This window comes from Peromyscus maniculatus, chromosome X (assembly GCF_049852395.1).
Source record: "Peromyscus maniculatus bairdii isolate BWxNUB_F1_BW_parent chromosome X, HU_Pman_BW_mat_3.1, whole genome shotgun sequence".
Taxonomy (NCBI): Eukaryota; Metazoa; Chordata; class Mammalia; order Rodentia; family Cricetidae; genus Peromyscus; species Peromyscus maniculatus.
Window position 1 is genome coordinate 93,283,797 of NC_134875.1, and position 23,427 is coordinate 93,307,223.

At 34.8% G+C, this 23,427-nt stretch overlaps 1 protein-coding gene across 3 annotated transcripts in view; it reads left to right on the forward strand.

Annotated features, from left to right (window-relative positions):
- LOC102911433 (melanoma-associated antigen B18-like) overlaps window positions 1–23,427 on the forward strand; it is a 545,146-nt gene that overhangs the window by 498,482 nt on the left and 23,237 nt on the right. For all 3 annotated transcript variants that reach the window (XM_042269237.2, XM_006990121.4, XM_076561541.1), the window contains exon 4: window positions 12,886–12,943. The gene's annotated coding sequence lies outside the window, so the exon portion shown is untranslated. The remainder of the gene's footprint in view (window positions 1–12,885; window positions 12,944–23,427) is intronic.

Here is a 23,427-nt window from a genome sequence, read left to right on the forward strand (position 1 = left end):
GAAACCTAATACAGTAGAAGAGAGGGATTTGATGGAGACATCACAATTTATACATACATATATATATATATACATAAGTGTGTATATATGTATATTGTACATATATATGAATGTATGTAAGTATGTGTATATGTATGTATGTATTAATTGCAATCAACGAAAAACAGGGGAGATAAAGTCCCAACTAGACATCTCTCACTATCAAATGAAACCTCCAGTGTCAGCAATGAGTTACATCTAATTGAGTTGTTAGCCAAAGGAGTCCCATGGAAACTCCCAAACAACTCAAGCTATTGCCAAGGATATTGTTTGCTCTCCATAACTTGATGGTAAGGCCCTATTGCTGAAGATGTTACTTAAATAACTCATAGGACATGGAGAAGTTGAGCTAGAGCCTACCTAGAGCCTTTACCCCTACTGACACTGCCCAGGTGACCAAGAACCTGAGACTAGATATATCAAAAACAAACAAAACAGGAGAAAACCAAATATTACTGCTCTGGTAAAGGAATACAAAAATAAAACAACTACTAATGACATTCTGCTATACCAAGAGATTAGTGTCTTGCTCAGCAATCATCAGAGAAGCTTCTTCCAGCAGTAGATGGTAGCAAAAACAGATACCAACAATGGGATAATATTCTGAGAGTAAGAAACTTAGGAATAGTCAGTCCTAAATGGGATGTTTCCATCAAATCCCTCCCCTCAGGACTCATGGAACCCTGTGAAAGAGAATGAGAAAAAACTTGTAAGGGCCAGAGGGGATGGAGGACACCAAAAAAATAAGGCCTTTTAGACACAACAGGACTGATATACACATCAATTCACAGAGACTATGTCAGCATACACAAGGCCTGTACATATCTAAGCTAGATGGGGTCCCAATGTTGAAAGAGGAAGTGGATACAAGCTCACATCCCTAACATAGAAGCTTTCTCCAATTGATAACTGCTTCCAAATGAAAAGATGGTTTTCTCCAAAGGAGTCTCACTGGGTACACAAATCACACTGAAGGACAGGCCCCTTGCCCAGCAGTAGATTTAGATAGCCAACACAAAATGAACTCAATGGCAGTTTTGGAGGATTCTTTTTTGAGGGGTGTCACACAATATTTGTTTTTGTTTTTTCCCTTACAGATATTTTGCTAATGTATTATTGTTTCTGATTTTTTTTGGGGGGGGGTTTCGAGACAGGGTTTCTCTGTGTAGCTTTGCGCCTTTCCTGGAACTCACTTGGTAGCCCAGGCTGTCCTTGAATTCGAAGAGATCTGCCTGCCTCTGCCTCCCAAGTGCTGGGATTAAAGGTGCGCCACCACTGCCCAGCCTGATTTTATTTTTATGGGTTTACTGTGCGCGCGCGTGTGGTGTGTGTGTGTGTGTGTATGTGTGTGTGTGTGTGTGTGTGTGTGTGTGTTGCTATTGTTATTGTTATTTTAGAAGCCTGTTTGTATTGAGAGTGAGAGAAAGAGAGGATGTAGATTATAAAACAGCTAAAGAAATTCCAACACTCTCTTAGTTTATTCACTAGTCACACAGAGGCTTAAGAATGATAGGACAACAAGATCATGTGATTAGAGTAAGGTTTGACTGGACTTGTGTCTAGGAGACAAGGTTTTTATGTCTTAAGTAAATTAATGAAGGATAAATGAATTTTCAAGCACGTGCATTTTTTGGAACTAATTCAGCATGACACAGATTCTTACATATACAATACTTATATGTGTGTGTGCATTTGTAAGCATATGTATAAATATATGTGTGCATTATGTGTTTATATATAAATTTCTCAAATTTGTATTTTGAGTAAGTTTTAAATTACAGTTCAGGGAACAGATATCAGTTTACCCTTATTATATGTTTACATGGAATTCTTATATTTTGATGGATTCTATTCCTATCTTCTTCAGTTTTTGTTAAACCTTTTCTTCCTAATTACAAATGTGTTTGATAAAGGGGGAATACTTTTTGCTATTTAGAAGTTTTTCTGAGGGCTGGCAAAATGCCTTTGCATTCTCAAACTTATATGTGCTTTAAATAATGCCTAGCAGAGTGCAGCTTAAGTGGAATGTATTGAGATGTTACATTTCCACTACAATCAGATGTTTTAAAACAACACATTAACGTTTTATTATTTCCAAATACTTAAAATATAATAGTTTGAATTGTTCATACAAAATGATCTTATATAAGAAGATTAACTCATCTAAAGGTAAAATGTAAAAAAAATAGTATTTCAATTTTAAAAGTCCTTTACATTTTATATCTTATTAATTTGATTTGAATTCTAATGTAATATTATTTTAGCTTATAGTAAAATATACAGCAAAATATACACACACATTAAAATGGCCACTCTATTTGAACACATTGTCATCCATCATCTCACAAGTATCTATGTATTTAATCACTGAGTCACCTTTAAGTGTATAATAGTTAATATGAATTTTAACATCACACCAAAGAGGGTGGAGAGATGGCTCAGTAATTAAGACAACTTGGTGTTCTTTCACAGGAGCCAAGTTTAGTTTCTAGTACCCACTCACATTGATGGTTCATAATTACTTGTTACTCCTGCTCAAGAGGATCCGACACCTTCATCTGGCATTTGTGGGTATTTGAAAGCATATGCTCATATACTCACAGGCACACCCTCAAAAACATGAATCATAAATCTATTTTTAATTGACTGAGAATTCCATATATACAATGATCAAGTCCTTTCCCTCCTTCCAACTCCTTCCCTATCACCATCACCACTATTCCCTCTCATGTCATGTGTTCTCATTTTTCCTCTCTAAAACCACAGAGCCCACTTAATACTGTAAGTATGAGCATGGGTGTGGAGCGATGCACTGGAACATGGGTAGTCTCTTGGGAATCTCATTTCTGAAGAAAACTGCCCGTCTTTCTCCCAGAAGTCATCAATTTCCAATAGCTTCTCAACGAGGGGTGTGAACTTCCTGATCACCTCCCTACTCCATGCTGGAATTTTGTCTGTTTTGATCTTGTGCAGGTCTTGTGCATGCAGTAAGTCATAGTAAAACAAAAAGATTAAAATAAAATTATAATCCAGTTGTCTAAGTTAGGGTTTCTATTGCTGTGAAGAGACATTATTTCAACAGCAACTCTTATAAAGGAAAACATTTAATTGAGGTGACAGCTTATAGTTCAGAGGTTCAGTCTATTATCATCATGGTGGGGAGCATAGCTTTGTGCAGGCACACTTGACACTAGCTACATTTAATCAGAGGACAATAGGAAGTGGATTAAAAGTCACACTAAGGGAAGCTTGAGCAAAAGAGACCACAAAGCCCACCAAACAGAGACACACTTCCTCCAACAAGGCTACACCTACTTCAATAAGGCCATATCTCCCAATCATGCCATTCTCTATGAGCTTATGGAGGCAAATTACATTAAAACTACCACACTGATATAGTATCAAGTCAGAAAAGTACATTATAGTTGAAAATGACATAAAATTAATGCAAACTTAATTCATGTCTGGGTTTGTTGATGTTATATATGAAATCCAAAACTATTTTTACATTTTATTTGATATGCTTATATTTGGATTTTAAGATACTGATTTTTAATTGTACATATGCAATCCTAATCATATTTATGCTTTAATTATTTTAATATTCATTTTTTCTTATGGATTGAGTTTTGTGACCTTCAAAATACATAGATAACCATCATTTGTCTGTACTTAGAGATAGAACCTTTAGGAAATTAGGAGAATAGTTCACTTTAGATGAGTCCTTACATGTGGGATCCCAACACAATGGGATTAGTATCTTTTAAAGAGAGATAGCAGTATTCTATTTTCCTCACATTTTCTCCAGGTATCCACTGAGGAAATTCCCAGGAAGGACACAGAGAAAATGAGGTCATCTGCAAAGGATGAAGAGAACTCTATTTTACACTGAACATTCTGGCACATTTGTCTTAGAAAGTCAATCTCTGGTCCCAAAGGAAAATAAAATAGTTTAAGACATCCGGTTTTATAATATTGCTCTATGGCTCCATGAATGAACTAAAAGAGTAGTGCCTAGTTATCAAACTCTCAGTGCATACGTACAGCTACAGGTAGCACAAAATGCTATGCTATGATGCTATGCTTTCCTCTGTCTAAATACCTATGATCAAGTTAAATTTGTAAATTAGACATAGCAGGAAATTATTAATAATAAAGGCATCAGTTCTCATTCTTCTTGTGATGATGTAAAATAATAAATTTCCTATATATAATAGGACAAAGCAAAGCATATTGGAAAATAGCGCAGCAGTTTGTCTGGGAAACTAGCAAACTACTAGGTGGGTAACATATATGATGTGCATATGCTGGAAAATGGAATGGTTCAAATTCTGGGTTAGATGTGGTGGGATAGTATGTAATTTTACCATATTACAAAGATCAGCATGCAATTTAAAGTTTAGGGATTGTTTGTTTCTAGAATTTTCTGAAAGTTATTCTGCTGAAAGTAAAATCATGGACAATAGAGGTCAGCCATACATTGTCTTTGAAAACCAAAATTTTATTCCTGAGTCAATAACATTGAGTCCATTCTAAAAGGGAAAGTACTTTTGCCAAGAATGCTGTGGTAATCAAGGCTGTGAGTCCTTTTATGCAAAAAAAGAGTTATATGTGCACTAACATGTTAACATTGAATGGATTTATATCAGGTAGAAAAATAGTGTCAGATAGTTTTTCTCCAAAATGTAGGTTTTCTAGTATTTATTATCACTGCAAAAAGTACTGAAAGGATTTCAGTTAATTTTCTTTATGTATGTAACTTAATATTACTGTTGAGTGTCCATATGGTATTTCTTGTTCATCTTTGAAATAAAGACTAACCAGGCTGTGTGTGTGTGTGTGTGTGTGTGTGTGTGTGTGTGTGTGTGTGTGCATGTGTGTGTGTGTGTGTTTGTATGCACTCACACATGTGTGTCTGTATGCATGTTTGCACACATTAGCCAATTTTCAATAATTTCATCAGGGAGAGTATGTCAGATTACATATTTTTATCACTATGTTTTTATTTGAGATTGTACAGATTACTGTACTAAATTATTCATTATTTTGCTACTCATCATTATCTTTAGAAACAACTGTCAGTTCTATTGGTTCCATTTTCTCATCATCTGTAACATTTATTTCTCATATTACTTTTGTCTGTTTCATCTGTACTTTTGTTTCTCACATGTGTGTAGAGAGCCCATTGGCTGAATTACTTTGTTAATTGCTCTAAGGTCTGTTACCATTCTCCATTTACCAGATTTCTTTTTAATAACAAATACAGGAGAATTCCAAGGGCTGGTTGACTGTTCAATATGCTGAGCATTTAGCTGTTCTTCTACCAGTTCTTCTAAAGCCTGGAGTTTCTCTGTTGTTAAAGGCCATTGCTGAACCCATACAGGCTTGTCTGTTAACCATTTTAAAGGTAGAGCTGTTGGTATTTTTGGAGGATTATCAGTTGTTGTGCCCTGTTCTTGTATAATATGGATGGCTGGTGACCACTCAAAATAATGCCTTCTAATATTTCTCTCAGAAACATGTGCTAGTTTATGATTTGTTTCTGAGATTGGAGGGATTTTAATCTGAGTATTCCATTGTTGCAACAAGTCTCGACCCCACAGGTTCATAGCTATGTTAGCGACATATGGTTTTAATTTTCCTCTCTGTCCTTCTGGACCTATACATTCGAGCCATCTTGCACTCTGTATCACTCCAGATAATGTCCCAATTCCTAACAGTTGAACGTTTACCTCCTGAAGAGGCCAAGCTGGATGCCAAAATTCTGGTGCAATTATGGTAATGTCCGCACCTGTGTCTACCAGACCAGACAACAAAACACCATTTATTTTTATCGTTAATTTTGGTCTCTGTTCATTAATAGAAGTTTGCCAAAAAATTTTCTTTATGTTTTCTCCTGAATTTTCTATTCTCTCTTTTTCATCATCCTGACCAGCATGATTTATTCCAATAGGCATTTGGTTATTTAATCGCTCAGAGCAGGGATTTCCTCTACAGCTGCAGGAAAGGTTTGAACTGGTTTTGCTATGGGGGCCTGCATGAGGCCCCTCCAGGAGTTTCCCGAAAACTGAGGCAAGGGATTACCCTGTCTGTCCTTTGTTGATCTACATTCGTTGGTCCAGTGTTTTCCCTTACCACACCTTCTGCATACTCCAGAAGGAAGGGGCATTCTTTTGCCATTGTTCCTTGAAGAAACATTGCTTCTACGAATGACCTGTTTACAGTCCCTTTTAAAATGTCCTTGCTTTCCACACCCAAAACATCTAACACTCCTCAAACCTTTTGAAATTACTTCTCCTACCCACGTATCATCATGCTCATCAACCTCAACATTAATTGTTTCTCTAATCCAATCTTCCAAAGGTGCAGATCTTGCCTTTAACGGCCTGATTATTCTTTTACATGCTGCATTCGCATTCTCAAAGGCCAAAGATTCAATTATTGCCTTACCAGCTTCTGAATCCGAGACCATTCTCTTTACTGCTGAAGCCAGTCTTTCTAAAAAATCTGTGAAAGATTCTTTTGGGCCTTGCATCACCTTTGTGAATGACTCAGGTTTTTTTCCTGGTTCCTCAACTCTGTCCCATGCATTCAAGGCTGCCATTCGACATAAAATTAGGGTTTGAACATCATATAAACATTGTGTTTGTATTGAAGCATATTGGCCTTCTCCAATAAGCTGATCCTGACAAACTTGTATTCCTTTATCCCTCCATTGTGTTTCTACGTTTCTAGCTTCCTCCTTAAACCACGTTAGAAATTGAAGTCTCTGGCTGGGTTCCAGAACAGCTTGTGCAAGGTCCCGCCAGTCCTGTGGTATAATCCTATTATATGTTGACCAAGAGTTTAACATTTGCTTTACATATGGGGAATGCATGCCATAAGATACTATTGCCTCCTTAAACCTTTTAAAATCCATCAGTTCAATTGGAGCCCAGGTATTTTCTGTAGCCATTTGATCAGGCATCTGCTGTACGGTTACAGGATAAATTAAGGGTGACTGTGTGAAAACAGGCTTTCTTTCTGTAACCTTATGATCCAAACTTGAACCAACTTCACTGTTAAAATTAACAGGTTTTTCTAAAGCTGTTATCCTGGCACTTAAATCGACTATCTTTTTAAATAGTAAAATGAGAATAAGCATGGTGATAAACTGCATAATTCAATCAACATTAATCTTCTCATATAGTTGTTCCATTGTCAAACTGCCTAAAATTTCAAAAACCCAATTTTCTTCCAATGTACACAGAAAACCCATTTTTTTTTAATGTGGAAAAAATTTGTCGTTTAAATAGTTTCCTTTATGACTTACCAAATCTGCGTAGAACAGTAGAAATCCGAGCGAATTTCAAAAGAGTCACCTAGTGTCCTAGGTGTGAATCCAGAGAGAGAGAGAGAGAGACAGAAACAGAGAGACAGAGAGAAAGCAAAAGCGAAAGTGAAAGTGAAAGTGAAAGTGAAAGTGAAGGGGTAGTCGGCTAGAGCTTAAAGCCAGCCACTTGTTCCCTCTTGAGCCGAGTCAAGGCTTGGCTTTACAAGCAGGGGCCCTGTTTAGCAGGGCAGGCCTGAGCTGTTTGTAGCACTGGCTTTAAGCAAGCAGCTCACAGTCCGGCCTGAGGCCAAGCAGACCTTGGGCAGGGGCTAGGGAGCTGGCTGCTCCGGCTAGGGAGCTGGTTGCTCGGGCTAGGGAGCTGGCCCCAAGCAGTTTTTAATGGATTCTTGTCACGTTGGGCGCCAGATGTAGATGTAACCAATCGTCTTATTAAAATAAGAAATACAGAGCCAATGTAAAAGAAAGCCGAGAGGTCAGACAGAGCTCAGAGATAAAATCTTACCTCCTGCAGTGCTCCTAACTTCCCCGAGAGAGCTACTTCCTGTTTGTCTGTGTTTAAATAGTCTTTCTGTTCTGCCTTCTCATTGGTTGTAAACCCAACCACATGACTGCCTCATCACTGCCTGTAAGTACTGCCCTCCAGGTCTTAAAGGCGTATGTCTCCAATACTGGCTGTATCCCTGAACACACAGAAATCTACCTAGCTCTTCTAACCACCACGCTCTTGCTATGGCTCTAATAGCTCTGACCCCAGGGCAACTTTATTAACATAAAATTAAAATTACATTTCAGTACAAATAAAATATCACCATATCATGTGCTTTATATATTTTACTGCTGTGTGCTATACAGATGAAGAAGTCATCATGAAAGTTCTTTTCTCTTAAAGAAGTAAGCCATTTGGGGAATTTGTTGAATCTTTTTTTCAGTTCTGTCCTCATCTGACCCTGAGTGTCATTTTATTTCATATTTATATTTCTCCTATTGCTTGTTTCCTTTTTTATATGTTTTATATATAATTGTCTCTGCATTTTCAATCTTTACCACCATTTTAGCTTAAGAGTTGCTATTGTAAATAAAATGTTGCTGAGTTTGCTTGTTTGAAATACCAATCTGAGAATCTATATTTTAAATACACAAATTAGCTTATACATATTCAGAGTAATCACAGATATGTTTAGAGATATTTTTGTCATCCCCATTTTTCCTACTTTACATGATTTCATATTGTCTCTTTCTGGTTCATTTTTGCCATTCATTAGTTTGTTCTAGTTTTATTTTTGTTCCATTTATTTCCTGTTATGTTTCATACAGTTTTATATGAATGCCTCTGAGATTCAATGATTATCACATTTTATCTAATGAAATATTTCATTCTAGAAAGATGGTATACAAACTCCATATCAACATACCCAGGTTCAACCAAAGAAGCTTAGAAATATAGTACTGCAGATAAAATTTTTTATATATTTTTCCCATGTAATAGGCCCCTCAGTTTCACCAAAGGACTGATTCCTTTTGAACATTTATGTTTATCATCCTACTATTTTCTTGATAATTCTCAGACTATGGGTGTTAGTATGTTTTTCACTGCTATAAAAATTCCCAGGAGAAATAGTTACAAAGGAGGAAATATTTATGTTGCCTTTTGGTTTCAGCAGTTTAAGTTACTGATTTTAGCAGTTTTAAGTCACCGATTAGGTAGCTCCATTGGAAAAGAATAACTTGAAAAAAAAAAGGTGTGTGTGTGTGTGTGTGTCATGGCGAAGTGGCTCTCTCTATCAAGTACAGAGAGACAGGCAATATATAGCCTCTAGGAACATTCTCCCAATAACCTACTTCCTCTAGTTATGTAATCACCACCTCCTAAATATTCTTGTACCACTAGCAAGTGATCAGGTCTTTAACATATACATCTGTGTAGGATATTTTCTGTTCATACTAAACACTATGCATGCAGTTTTAAAAGGTTCCATTGGTTTGCTATTTTAAACTTTATGAAAATTATATATTTTTTCCAGTTGTTTTCATTTTCACAAAACTTTGAGGCTTTCAGATTGTCCCTTGTTGTTGATACATCATGTTAGACACAAAGCTTATGAGCCCCCTCACATTCCCTCCACTGCCCTCTTATTTCCAAGTGTGCACACAACCATTTGAACCACATCACATTTGGTAAGTGGTAGCCACTAGCACAAAATTTGTTTCAGTTCTTTGCTTACTTTTGTTTTACCTTTCCTCATCAAAACGTCCTTGATTTCCTGCCTCCCAAATAATGTGTGAGCTCTTTCATAATATCTCAGTTTGTTTACTGGAGACTTAGGAATGAACAACGCAACCCTGTCCATTTCTGTCATTTCACTTACCAGGTGCTATCTCTATAAAACCATACTTTAAGGATTCCATGATGAAACTCTTGTATTTTAATAGTGTTTTTGCTCCTCTATCAGCTTAGGATATTTTTCTTCTAACATTACTGAGGTATAGTTGATGATTTAAATTTGTATATATTTAAGTAAAAAAAAAGAAAATTTGATCACTTAATACACTCATTTTCAATGAACTTCAACCAATACCTTGCTCTAAAACTCTTCAGTAATTCTGACTGCAAAAAGTTGTAACCCAAACTTTCAGCATCATAAATATTGACTCCATGGTAACATGGTCCCTACACAGTTATCTGGGGATAGATGTTTCCACTCTTCAGTCTTGTAATACAATTTCCATCAATCTTTAAAGAGCAGCTCACTGTATAATGTACTGTAATACGCACTATACTACCACTTCCCTTCTTAGGTCCTTCCTGGTATCCACTTTACTTCTCAAATGCATGAATCATTTTCCTCCATGGTTCTTTTGTATATTTTGGATATTCATGGTATCATGATAAAGGCAGATAAGCAGACAGAAAGGGAAAAATATATTAAATAAATGTCTTTGTACACTTTTGTTTATGAGTTGGGTCAAGACTTCAATCACTATATTATTCTAAGAAAGTCATCAGAATAAATTGGGGGGGTCACTAAATAAACTCAAGTTTAAAACACTGCAAGATTCTATAACAAAGAAGCAAGAATCTATGTAGGAAGAATTGATGCTGTTAATTGGCTTGTTATGTCACACACTAAGAATATTATTTCCTGCCGGGCGTTGGTGGCGCACGCCTTTAATCCCAGCACTCGGGAGGCAGAGCCAGGTGGATCTCTGTGAGTTCGAGGCCAGCCTGGGCTACCAAGTGAGCTCCAGGAAAGGCGCAAAGCTACACAGAGAAACCCTGTCTCGAAAAACCAAAAAAAAAAAAAAAAAAAAAAAAAAAAAAAAAAAAAAGAATATTATTTCCTGAAATCCTGTCCTTTATTTCTTAAAGTAGACCTACAAGTTACCTATACCAGTAAAATCAACCAGTCCTCTACTTGAGAATGCACTGTAAGAAAAAGTAAAAAAAAAAAAAAAAAGACAAGGCAAAATGAAAACCATGAGCTTATTTAAGCTGTGTTTAGTTTAAATACTATTACAGAAAGATCTCCTTGTCAGTTGATGCCATAATATTGGTCTATTTTTTTTTTATTTTATCACTACTTTTACCAAGTGTAGTTTTCAAGATCTGGATGTTAATTCAGTGTATATGAAGAGTATAAAGAAAGAGTAATATAAAAATGGCTATTGTTGCTGCCACCTGACAAGAATATTTCCTGTGATTTTTACCACTCTTCTGAATATATTCCAAGTTTAATAGACAGAATAAATGTATCTTTAATATTGTTTTCCTTTTGAATTATAATAAAACAGAAAGCATCACTAAAGTTGTTATAAAATTTACTTAAGAGACTGAATTAATATATAATGAGTATGTATATATATAATCACTAAAGCCACAACCATGTGAAAGCCATAAGTGTCTAGCCAGTTTATTCACTTATGTTCTAACTAGGTAAAAAAGATAGTTCTGAAAAAATGATTTTGTTGAACCTAAGTTGAAAAATGCAATATATCATACGAAAATATACTAAGACCTAGCTTTAAATGAAACTTTAAAACTAATCATAAATTGCTACAGCATTAACATAAACTATTTGGCTGAATGAACCCATGGTTTTACCTATCTTTGTTTTCCAGGATATCATTATTGGCACTGACATTTCTATTCTTTCTTATTCTTAATGGCTGAATATATGTAATATCATATCAGCCATATGTATACATATATGTGTGTGTGTTTGTGTGTGTGTGCGTGCACGCGTACATTGCATATGAGAGATGATCTAATTTTTATGGTAGGAGGAGCAGGTTATAGAAAGTGACACATTACTGTAGTAGGGAAGAGAGCATAACATTATGATACAGCTTAAGATCTAGGCAAACAGATAATTAAACTAAGAATAACATATAGGGAAAATGTAGTGTTCTGGATGTCACAATGACCAAATTAAAAATGTAAAGAGTAATAAATATTTTTAAATTTTATTGCCTCTGTTTTATGAATGTGGAAAACGATTTACAGACATCATATTAATAGTTAGACAGAACTCAAACTTAAATCCAGTTTTATAACTTTTTTTTGCTTTTTATTAGTAAGAATATTAGTTTCTAAATGGATTAGGTAACTAAACAGAATACCAAGTAAATTGACTAAAAACAAAACAATTACAAGAGTTTAGATGAAGTTTTTCTGAGAATTACTTGTCAGAATTTAAATGAGTATATAATGCTGAGCCATATGTTATTGAGAAAGGCCAAAACATTCAAATGTATTTGTGTTCAATATTCAAATATTTGTGTTTTGTTTGTTTTTATTTTGAATGAATTTTCATGGCTCTTTTTTTAACCCCCACTCCAAGCTTGATGGGGGATGAACTGTCAAATATTATGGGCAGTCATTTAAGATATACAGAGTGATATTTTCGTATACAAATGCATGGTAAAATGACTATCACAATCATGCAAATTAACATAGCCTGTTACTTTGTCACCTGACATTGCTTTCTCTAGTTTTTGTTGATGATGATATAAAATTTTTGAGGCCACTTAAAAGGACAAGAGGGAGTAAAGAGACATGAGTCTGACTTTCAACAAACAGGGATGTGTTTACTAGTGTGGGGCGTGGGGGGTGCAGGGAAGCCTCTCTTCAGCAGGAAGTTGAGTATGCTGGGGAAAAGTTTGACTGAGGCCCTTAATAGGGATGAGTGAGGGACTTACAAATGAAGAAATTGTTGCAGCATGTAGCCCACATTCTTCTACTGCAGTTTCTCCTTCCTGAAGTGGTGGACACAGGCTGTTCCATCAAACTTTCTGTATCTATGATGATCAAGCAAAGTCCAGCAAGGGCAAACAAGGTTATCTGTAACATTGTAGGAATACTGTTTTATGGGCAACCTCTATCAGTTGTTAGTGCTATTGTTTGGTGATGAGAATGCTTCAGATCTGTTTTTTTATTTTAATGTTCATATGATCTATTATTATTATTCTGTTATCTTCCTTAAAATCCATTCCTTGACCTTTCTGCTTTGTCCTAGGTGCAGATTCAAAGGAGAAGTAACAGACAAGGGGGAGTGAACAGACAGGATAAAGAAGGTATTCCTGTCTGTGTCTCATCTCAATCCTTACAATAACTACCTTCCTTCTTTCCTACAATTCTGAAAAGTACTCAAGCAGTTGTTTTGTGTTGATGACTGCAGCTTTCACATGGCTCTCATCAAAACTAATCTGCATTTAGCCTTCTCAAACCTATTGATGTTAATCCACATGTATCTACAGTCCTTAAAAGATGATGTATATCATCCATTGCATGCTTTTCAATTAAAACCCTTCCCTCTTGATATGTCATCGATTTTCTACCTAAAAAATCACTGCCTACATGATTCAGATTACATGCACCTTTTAAATCAATATTTATGTACCCATGTTTCTGTGTACATGTATAAGCATATGTTTTCCTGTGTTCCTTATGTGAGGAAATCAGAAGGGAACACTTCCTCTTTTACTCTCTGCTTTATTTGAGACAAGGTCTCTCCTCAAACCCAAGACTCACATTTTCTCAGGCTGTTAATCAGAAAGCCTGAGGAATCATCCTTTTTCCCTTGCCTCTTGGAGCTAGGGTTCTAGATGTACACAGGATGCCTAGCTTATTATGTGGGCATGGGGATCTGAACCTGGTCCTGGTAATTGTGTGTTTTATTAATTTATTTGAACCTACATCATTACGTGTGAAGGAAGTACAGAAGAAGCCAATGGGAAGTATCTTTTAAGGAGCATGAGAATATTTAAGGCATCCAGAAAATAGTAAGTACTTAGTATTACAAATTAAAAAAAATATTATTATCATTGGAAGATGACTATTTATCTTTAAGCTCTCAGAATGGTCCTTGATTAAAAAAAAACATATTCAATGTTTAATGAAATGATTTGATGATTTTAGAATGAAAATCAATCATAATCTAAAACTGAAATAATTTAAATATGTTGCTAAAAGATGTAGGACCATCAAATCCATTTTCAAGTTCAATTATTAATGTATTCCAGCCTCTTATCTTGCCTACTGTCAACATGGGGAAACTGACCTTACCTCAGTTTTTTTTTCAGCCAAATAGTTGATGTATTCTAGACAAAGATATAGACTAGGGGTTTTATTTCTTACTTTCAGGCCAAAGTTCTAAGGAAATGAGATAAGGATGCCCTTGCATATCATGGTCAGTTACTGTTCCTATGGGCTGATAAAATTTAAGACTAGTGTGGTGTACCATAATAAGCTAAAAAGTACCTGGCTTTCCAACCACTCCTATTTCTTATATTTCTCATCTTTATTGCCATATATGAATAGTTTGTATCCAATGGGGCTTTTCAGCTCTTTGTTATAACAAATGCAGTAACTAGATGGTTTAGGCTTTTAACAAAAATTGTACATTAAGCTACCTCAGGGAAAAATACAATTAATATATTATAGACTAATCATGTCCAGTCCATAATACACAGGTAAACTTAGCAGGCACATAATTTAGGAAGGGAAAAGTTGTGATTTAAATAATGTTTCCTCACAGGTGAAATAGAATGTGCTCTAAAAAAGGAGTAAAAAGGTGGAGGGTGATATAGAGTAGAATTCAATATTCATTAACTTCTTTGTTTTGACACTTTGCTCATATCAATTTATCAAAGTATCTTAAGTCTATGATACAAATAGTTGATGGTTCCTCCTTTGTTTATTGGTATCAAGCATGATTCATTGTCTATATACAGGGAATTAAAAGTGGTTCTCTTAACTTTCTTGTATATAATAAATAAGAATAATTTTCCTTGATATTTTCTAATCACTTTCTCTTATTAACTATATAAGTATAACCTTAATCTCACACTGAATTTAATCATCTTTTCTATCTCTGTTACAGGCTTGACACAAGATGTGTGAGGAATATGATTTCTTTTTACAACCCCCCACCCATATTTTCCATTTCCTTTTTTGTTTGTTTGTTTCTTGTCAGGAACGTGGTGAGGTAGAATCACAAGAAAAATGCAAATGATTTGTATTTACCTGGGTATTGTATATACCTAATCTGCTGAGATTGACTACTTTGGGCCCTATTATGGAAAGCAACATAATACTAGGCCTTTGGCTGGACTTATTTTAGATTCCTTTGATTATTCTGTCCTTGGAGTTCTCTCAGGTGTGTTCAAAGCTTTCATGAGCCAGGTGCCTTTTGCTTTTTTGTTTCTCTAACTTCTTACTGAGTTTTTAATGCTGTGTCCCTTCAAAGCCATACAGATAAACACATTCCAAAGAGAGGAGAATATGGTCAATTTTTCACAGATTTTCCACATTACTGTTCCCCTCAATACACACATCCTGTCTACCTCCAAATTATATGCAAGTAAAAAATTAAACTTTGCTGGGCGGTGGTGGTGCACGCCTTTAATCCCAGCACTGGGAGGCACAGGCAGGTGGATCTCTGTGAGTTTGAGGCCAGCCTGGTCTCCAAAGCAAGTTCCAGGAAAGGCGCAAAGCTACACAGAGAAACGCTGTCTTGAAAAACAAAAACAAAAACAAAAATAAACTTTGAGTTTTGTTCCATTTTAAAAGATGTACATAATTGTGACACATGTAAAATGTATGGATATTTATATTTATTTTTTAACATATATGCATTGTTACCCACTGCAGATTGGAAATATATACCAACATAGATTGCCACAAACAATAGTTTCAAGTATAGAACATGCTCTTATTTTGTTTTTATACTTTACCAATTATTATTTGCATATGAGTTGTTTTTTTTTTTTTTTTGGAAATGTAGACCCAGTGCCTAGTAACCCTTGTTAGTAGCCTCTGTTTCATCTATAATCACTAGTACTGTCAAAGCTGAGTATTATAGCTATAGAGTTGAAGGCTGTAAATTTTGAAAGATGTCAAAACAGATAAACAAGTTGACTATAAAAAGAAGTTAATAGTTCTTTTAAAAACATAAAGAACCTACCAGAAAAAGAGGGGTAACTTGAGAATCTTCTCTTCCAAATCTATTGGACTCTAAACACTTAATTTTCAAAATCAGGTAAATGTAATATAAAATACCAAATAGTCTATTTTATAAAGTAATATGATTTCAAGTTTCCAACAAAAGAGAAAGTATAAAGCTGGCAGAGTTTGTGTTTTACTATGACATCCTCTTTCTATGCTTAACTTCTAACCAATCAGCATGATTACTTTGCTCTGTAAGTACTTTCATGTTTTTGCTGTTTCTCTCCTTAAACAAACAATGGTAATTGTAAATTTACATACACTGAGATAAAAAAGAGAACACCTAAGTGTGTAGATGTAACCAACCATCTTATTAAAGAAGAAATACAGAACCTATGCAAAGAAGAAAGCCAAGAGGTCAGAGCTAGGTAGATCTCTGTGTTCAAGGATATAGCCAGCATTGGAGACACATGCCTTTAATCTCAATACCAACCATAGAAGACCTGGAGGTCTGTACAGACAGGCAGTGATGAGGCGGTCATGTGGTTGGGTTTACAACCAATGAGAAGGCAGAACAGAAAGTCTCTATAAAGACTTTAACACAGGAAGTAGCTCTCTTTCGGGGAGGTAGGACCACTGCAGGAGGAAGGGTAAGGTTTTAGCTCTTAGCTCTGACCCCCGGGTAACTTTATTTATTAACATATAAATAAAATTACATTTCAGTACAAATAAAATATCACCATACAAATGGGCATAAAATACCCATTTTGTCAGAGGTTCCTCATATGTTTTGCTTATGTTTTAATAAAAATCACAAGAACTTTTAAATTTTTTAAATTGTGAGTTACTGATAGAGACTTTGCTGTTTTCCCCAAACACAAGATCTTAAAGTTTATTCCCTAGTTGGGCATGGTCAGCATCACCATGATCTAGGATTTTATTAAAAATATTCTTAGTCCTTCCTCCCAATCTACTCTTTTGGCTTTATGTGGTTTGATAGCTTCCCTTATATATGTTAAAATGTGAACACTATAGTGAAGTATTAAGATAATTGAGTCTTAACCCATTATAGGATTTATAGGAGAGGCCTTTTAAAGATGATTGCAATTATATAAACATTACCATGAAGACTCTACAATTGAATTATTTGGCTTTATAAAAATAAAGAGGCCTAAAAATCACTCCTCATAGCCCCTTTCTGTTGGAAGGTAATGCCCTATGTGACCCTGGGGCAATACCAGCCAAACAGCTGTCACCACACGTAGCCCCTTGACTTCAGATTTTCAAAAATTAGCCAAAATAAACTTCTTTCTTCATATTTTACTTACTCTACAGTATTGTGTTATTTGCAACAGAATATACACACATACACTCCAGTCAGAAATTCCTCTGGTAGGACCCAGGTATTTGTGTTTTAACAAGCACTCCAGGGGATTCAGATGAACGAAAAAAAAATTAAAGACCACTGTTCCAACGTACCTACACATAAAGAAGGACTAAATTGCTGAGTGCAACATAAAAAGTGGGAAGAGGTAGGAATTGTATTCCATAGGGTCTACTGACTATCCTCCAGCTTGCATGATTCTGACATTCCAGAATTTTCCAAACTTGCCTTATATGTTCATTTTAGATTAGGCCATTAACTTTTTTCATGTATTCTGACAGCAATTCCCTTGATATCGACTGGCTTAAATCAAGAATTCTGCTCTACTACATTAGTTATAAGAACACACTACCAGCACATCAGTTTGTGCAGAAATTTTTATTAGTAGCCTATAATATGGGGAAAAAATCAACTAACTAGAATTGCTTCTGTGAAAGTAAAATCTGTGTCTTCCCCCTCACCCTTCAACTCACTGACCAGATGCTCCTAATTCATATAAACACTGTGAATTTTAGTGTGAATTGTTATCTGCTCAGCTTCTGGGGAAAAACATCATGGCCTGTAGTGGCCTGTGCTCTTATTCTAAGACTAAGCAATGGATTAAGGGACTGGCTAGGCAAGAATGTACTACTCTAATAATTTATCTGATTTAAGGCTTCCCCCTGGCATTTAACAAAATAAAAATTTTCTGAAATGTTTTTCTAATAGTATGTATGAAACTTAGTTCATCCCATTATCATATTATTAAATTAGTTGTTTTCAGTTTCAATCATTTTGGCTTAAACTATTAAATACTACTTTTACCTTATGTACAGGTGTTAGGGTATAGTGATGAAATCATTAAGCATATTCAATCTCTTGAACATATATAAACAGCATATTAATTTCTATGTACTTGCTATTTTTAACATGGAAGGTTATTAATATAAATGTAGCAAGCTTATACCTTTATACATGGTCTGATGATGTGTCAAGCCTTCCCTGGAATTTTTCCAAACCAAGTGAAAATAATACAGAACAAAGGAAACAATTTTCTCTATGAATTTTTATGTGTCATATTAAAAATTATTTTTGGCAGTTTCTCAGCATATGAAAACAATGCATTCACAATGAAGTTGTAATTAATGGTTACAAAAGAAGAGTTACCAATTAATACCCTTTCACAACACTAGAGTGTAGAGAATCATTAAGCCAGCTGAGATCTACCTTTGCAGAAACTATTATATAATAATAGAAATACTGATTGATTCAAAGAGTTTACTAGAAATTAAAGAAATTAGTGCTATTCCATTTTAAAAAGACCCAGGAAATTAAACCTCTCAGACATGCAGTAATGATAGACATAAAGTAATAAACATACATACTGTAAATAATAAAAGTTTAGCAAGTTCAAATTTTATAAGTTAGTATTTTATACCACATTCTAAATAAAATTTAAATTCACTAAATGCTTACTTTTTGCATTCACCATCTGTCATCAAATTATTCAACAATCTCATTTCATTGATAAGACTAAAATATTATGTTTTAACCATTAGTAGAGATGAAGTTTTAGAATCTATATTCTAGAGTATAGCACACATGTATCATTACTGGTAGAAAGAAAATAATGAAACTTGCTTTCATTTTTATTATTACGATCTAGTCATGGAATTCGCATCCCTATGAAGAAACAATCTTAGTCTTATTGCCTCTCTCTCCAATCAAGAAGCACTACCCTGTCTTTTTGGTGTTTTGAGACAGGGTTTCTCACTATAGCTTTGTAGCCTGTCCTAGATCTCTATCTGTAGACCAAGCTAGCCTTGAACTCACAGAGTTCCACCTGTCTCTGCCTCCTTAGTGCTAGGATTAAAGGCGTGTGCCACTACCGCTCAGCTACTGTCCTGTCTTTTGAGATTAGCCAGTTTCACTTTATTTTATGCTACATTAAAATTTTTTAAATGGAAAAGTATCAAATCAATCAATCAAACTAACTCATATTTCTCTAAATAGGATGATACATTGTTGCAGTGGCAATCTCTCCATGTTTTGTTTGTGATTTGGTCAAATTATGAAAATATATTAAATATAAATATTCACCCTTTTCTGCTTTAACAGTTCCCTCAGTATGAGCCAAGGACTCTGAGAAAGTGGCCGAGAAACATTCATGGTACACAAGGTCAAATATATTTTCAAAATAACATATTATGTACCTTTGTAGTCACTTTCAAAAATTCTTATTGACATTTTTCAGAGGCCACACAAATTGTGATATCAGCCAGCTGAATACAATGCAACATATGATAAGCTAGTTAAAGCTTGGTATTATGCAGATTCACCAAAATGGCAAACTTTCACAATTTTCTTTTCTTGGAAAATATGTTTTATAATAAAACATTATTAAAATGTAATACATTTATTATTTTTACCTTACAATGGTTAATAATTGAATGTTTTTTTAAAATGTCTGTGTTAATTTCTAAGGCATGAATACAGACAAATATATAGATATATGCCATATAGGATTTTGTAGTTCTCAGCATGAGTTTTTAGCTTGAGAGATAGAGTATTTGAGATTCATTGTCCTAGACATTCCTAAGTCTGCATCCACACCATTCCTGATTCACCTTCCATCAAAGTCTCTAATAAATGAGTTATCAAATTCATTTATCATTTTTCTATCATTATTTACTCAAATTCTTTAAGTGATTAGAATTATCTTCTTTCCCCTTTTTTAACTTCAGATTCCTCATATCCTTTGGTTCTATAATTTTTTTATTTAATAATTTATGATTATGTACATGGTTATATACATATATATCAATGCCCAACTTTAATCACTCATTTTGATATTCTTTTTATCTAATTTTTAGAACCATTTTCCAAATGAGTTTCTTTTTTGACAATTCACAAATGTATATAATGTATACTAAACACTCTCATCCAAACCCTCTCCCATTTCCCTACTACCCATATCTACTCTTCTTTCTCTACAAATCTGTTTCACATTCAAGTCTATTAATTATTTTTATATATGATATTCCGTTTTAAAAAGCTTTACAACCTATTGCTCAGTCTAGATTTGATTTCAGTTCATTCAAAAGCTAAAAATTATTAAGCTTGCTTGTTATTTTATTTCATTGATGCTTAGCAATCAGATGGACAGATTTAATAGTTTTGCATTAAAGGTATTGCATAATGAATGGTTTTTATAGCAAATAATAAGCTTGCTTGTGCCTCAAGATTGTTCCATTTAAACCCATTCTAAAAATGGCCTGTGGTAAAAGCAATCAGAGCTTTGCATTCTTGACATTCTCAGCAAAAACTTACAGAAGCACTCAGTCTACAGAAGCTGCCTCTGCCAACACTCATTAGACAAGTGAAACCTGAGGACCCAGTACAGAGCAGAAGACAATTCCACCTCCAATATCACAAAACATTTAAAGATTCATTCACCATCCCTCAGAGTGCAACAAGGCCTCCTACTTTAAATATTCATCTTTCTTATTTTACCACCACATGTATTCTATTCATAATCAGTTACCAACAGTGCAAAGTAACAGATCCTTTTCATCAGCTTCAGGTATTTTTTATGCAACAGAATGTTTTATATATCAACATAATTGCCAAATAACTTCTTCAAATACACCCAAAGCAGCACTAATCAAATTATCATTTTGTTCTTCCCCCAGCCAAAGTTGGAATGCTCTGTCCATTGTTTCAAACCTTGATTTAAAAAAACCACCTGCTATTTCAGTATCCAAGTTGAAATCTGATGCCACTTTCTCTATTTCTGATACTCCAATATCAAACATTCTACAAGCCTCAGATATTACTTAAACCTGTTCTCTCACTAGCTACCAGTGCAGCTTAGTATAGTAACACAACATCCTTTGCTCTAACAGTAGCCCATTAATAAGTTTCCTTGTATTCTGCTTCATTCTCCTTCACTGCATTCTCCCCAACAATCTAAAATTATATAGGTGGGGTAAAAATAGGTTGTTGCATCATACATATTCTAGGCTGCAATCTATTATAGACATTATGTCTAATTCATGTTTGAAAACTTCCATGGAGGAGACTAAGGGGACTGAGGACTAAATATAATGTAGGATCTTTAATTGGATGCTGGAACAGAAAAGGCCGTCAGTGAAACAACTTCTGTCTCAACTGCGTTCTATTTTTCTCACTGTAACTGTATAGGATGTAGATTTCTCCATTTAAATAATTTTCATTTTTTTTTGAAAAATATGTACTTCACAGCTCTTATAAGCCTGGAGCTTTGAAAGCAATATAAACAAATGGGACAATATTTAGGTTTATCAGTAGACTAGATAGATATGCAAGTACTAATAACTACAACATAACATGGAGAAAAGAAGCATTCCTAAGGAGATGGCTCAGTTGGTAACGTGCTTACCATGAGGGCCTGATTTCAGATCGCCAGAGCACACACAAAAACCTGGGTGCAGTAGTACACGCCTGCAATCCTAGCACTGGGAGGAAGAAGCAGGAACTATAGAGCTCACTGACCAGTTTAATCAGTGAATTCCAGGTTTAGTGAGAGATCCTGGGTTTTTTAAGGTAGAAAGACATGCAATATTGATTTCTAGTTGCCATGTTTGTGCATATACACATTCATGCATGTGCATGTGCACACACACACACACACACACACACACACCATATACGGACTCAAATGCTATGATAAAAATCCGTAGGATCATTATTATATGTGCTTCTACCATTCTGAGTTAGAACACTTGTATAATGAAAGTAAAAATATTAAAATTTTAATTATTCTATATTTATATATGTATCCCTGTCATCATTTCTTTCAATTTCTCTCTCCATGAAACCCTTTTCTGAAGTCAATAATTGGCTATTTTCTTTAGTATATGATAGAAATGATCTTTTAATAGTATATTCTATGAAACAATTACAGCACACAGTGCTAGAGTCTGCATTTGATTTTAATGTCTATGTTATCTTTGTAGAATGCAAAATTATAAAACAGAATTCCATAAACCATGAAAATATTAAAATATCTCATTGAAATTTTTGTGACCATTACAATGGAAATATGCAAAAGATATTTGATGAATAAAAAAGTGGGATTTGGAGAATTATGTGTATTGTGAACAAGTGAGTTCTTAGTGAGCAGCATTTCTAAAAGCTTCTCCACTCTCACCTGCCTTAACCCTGGAACCTGTGAATAAGGTGAAATCTGTGTCATTCTCTCAGGTATGTTGCATAGGCAGAGCTTATTCTAAATATGGATACTATCCAGGTTAGCCTTCTAGTAACATGAGAACTTTCCACAGTTGATGGCAGAAGCTAGAGAGTCAAACACGAAAAGAGCTTGAAAGAAAGTACCATTGTCAATTTGAAAATGAAAGGCTAGTGAGATGGCTCAGGGGGGAAAGGCATTTGCCACACATACCTGTGGGAGGAGAATCCAGCTCCCAATTTTTTTTCTTCTGATTTCTACTCATGTGCCATGGCATGTATGTGCTGACGTATGTGTAACCACATGTACATACACACAATAATAATAATAGCTATAATAATAAATTAAGAATTGTTTTAAAGATGAAATGATCACATGAAATAGGATTAGACTGCTATAATGAGGTAAGAATGGTCTCTAGCAAGTAAACAGGGATCTCAGCCCTGTAACTATAAGGAACTCAATTCTGCCAACAGAATTGACAGCAAGCAGAAGACACTTGGAAGACATTTTGGACTTGTGAAGCTCTAAATAGAGCAGCTATTGTTTTTGTGCCAGATTGCTGGCCTATAGAAATCTGAACTAATATTACTGAAATTACTAAGTTTGATGTAGAAAGTGAATTAACAGGCTTAATTTTAAAGAATCTTAGGGTTTTCCTATTCATTCAGGACTCTACATATGGTTTATACAAACAGTCAAAAATAATGAAATTATGGTTATTATGAGCCTGACAGTATTAGTCCCTGAGTATAGAGTAGGGAAAAATAAAATATCAGGTCATTATGTCAAGGAAGATATAAAATTAAGGCAAGTTTGTTAAGTTCTGTTGGTTAAAGGACTAAGAGTGAGGAGCTGACCAGACAGAAAATGTCACACATCCAGAGACAAAACAAGAGAAGTTCAACATAATCCAGGGCAAGAAGAGTAATATGAAGAATGCTCTAGAGTACGAACGTTATTTAAGCACAAAGGGAAGCTTCTGAATATTAAAATGCATGACAGCATAATCTTGCACT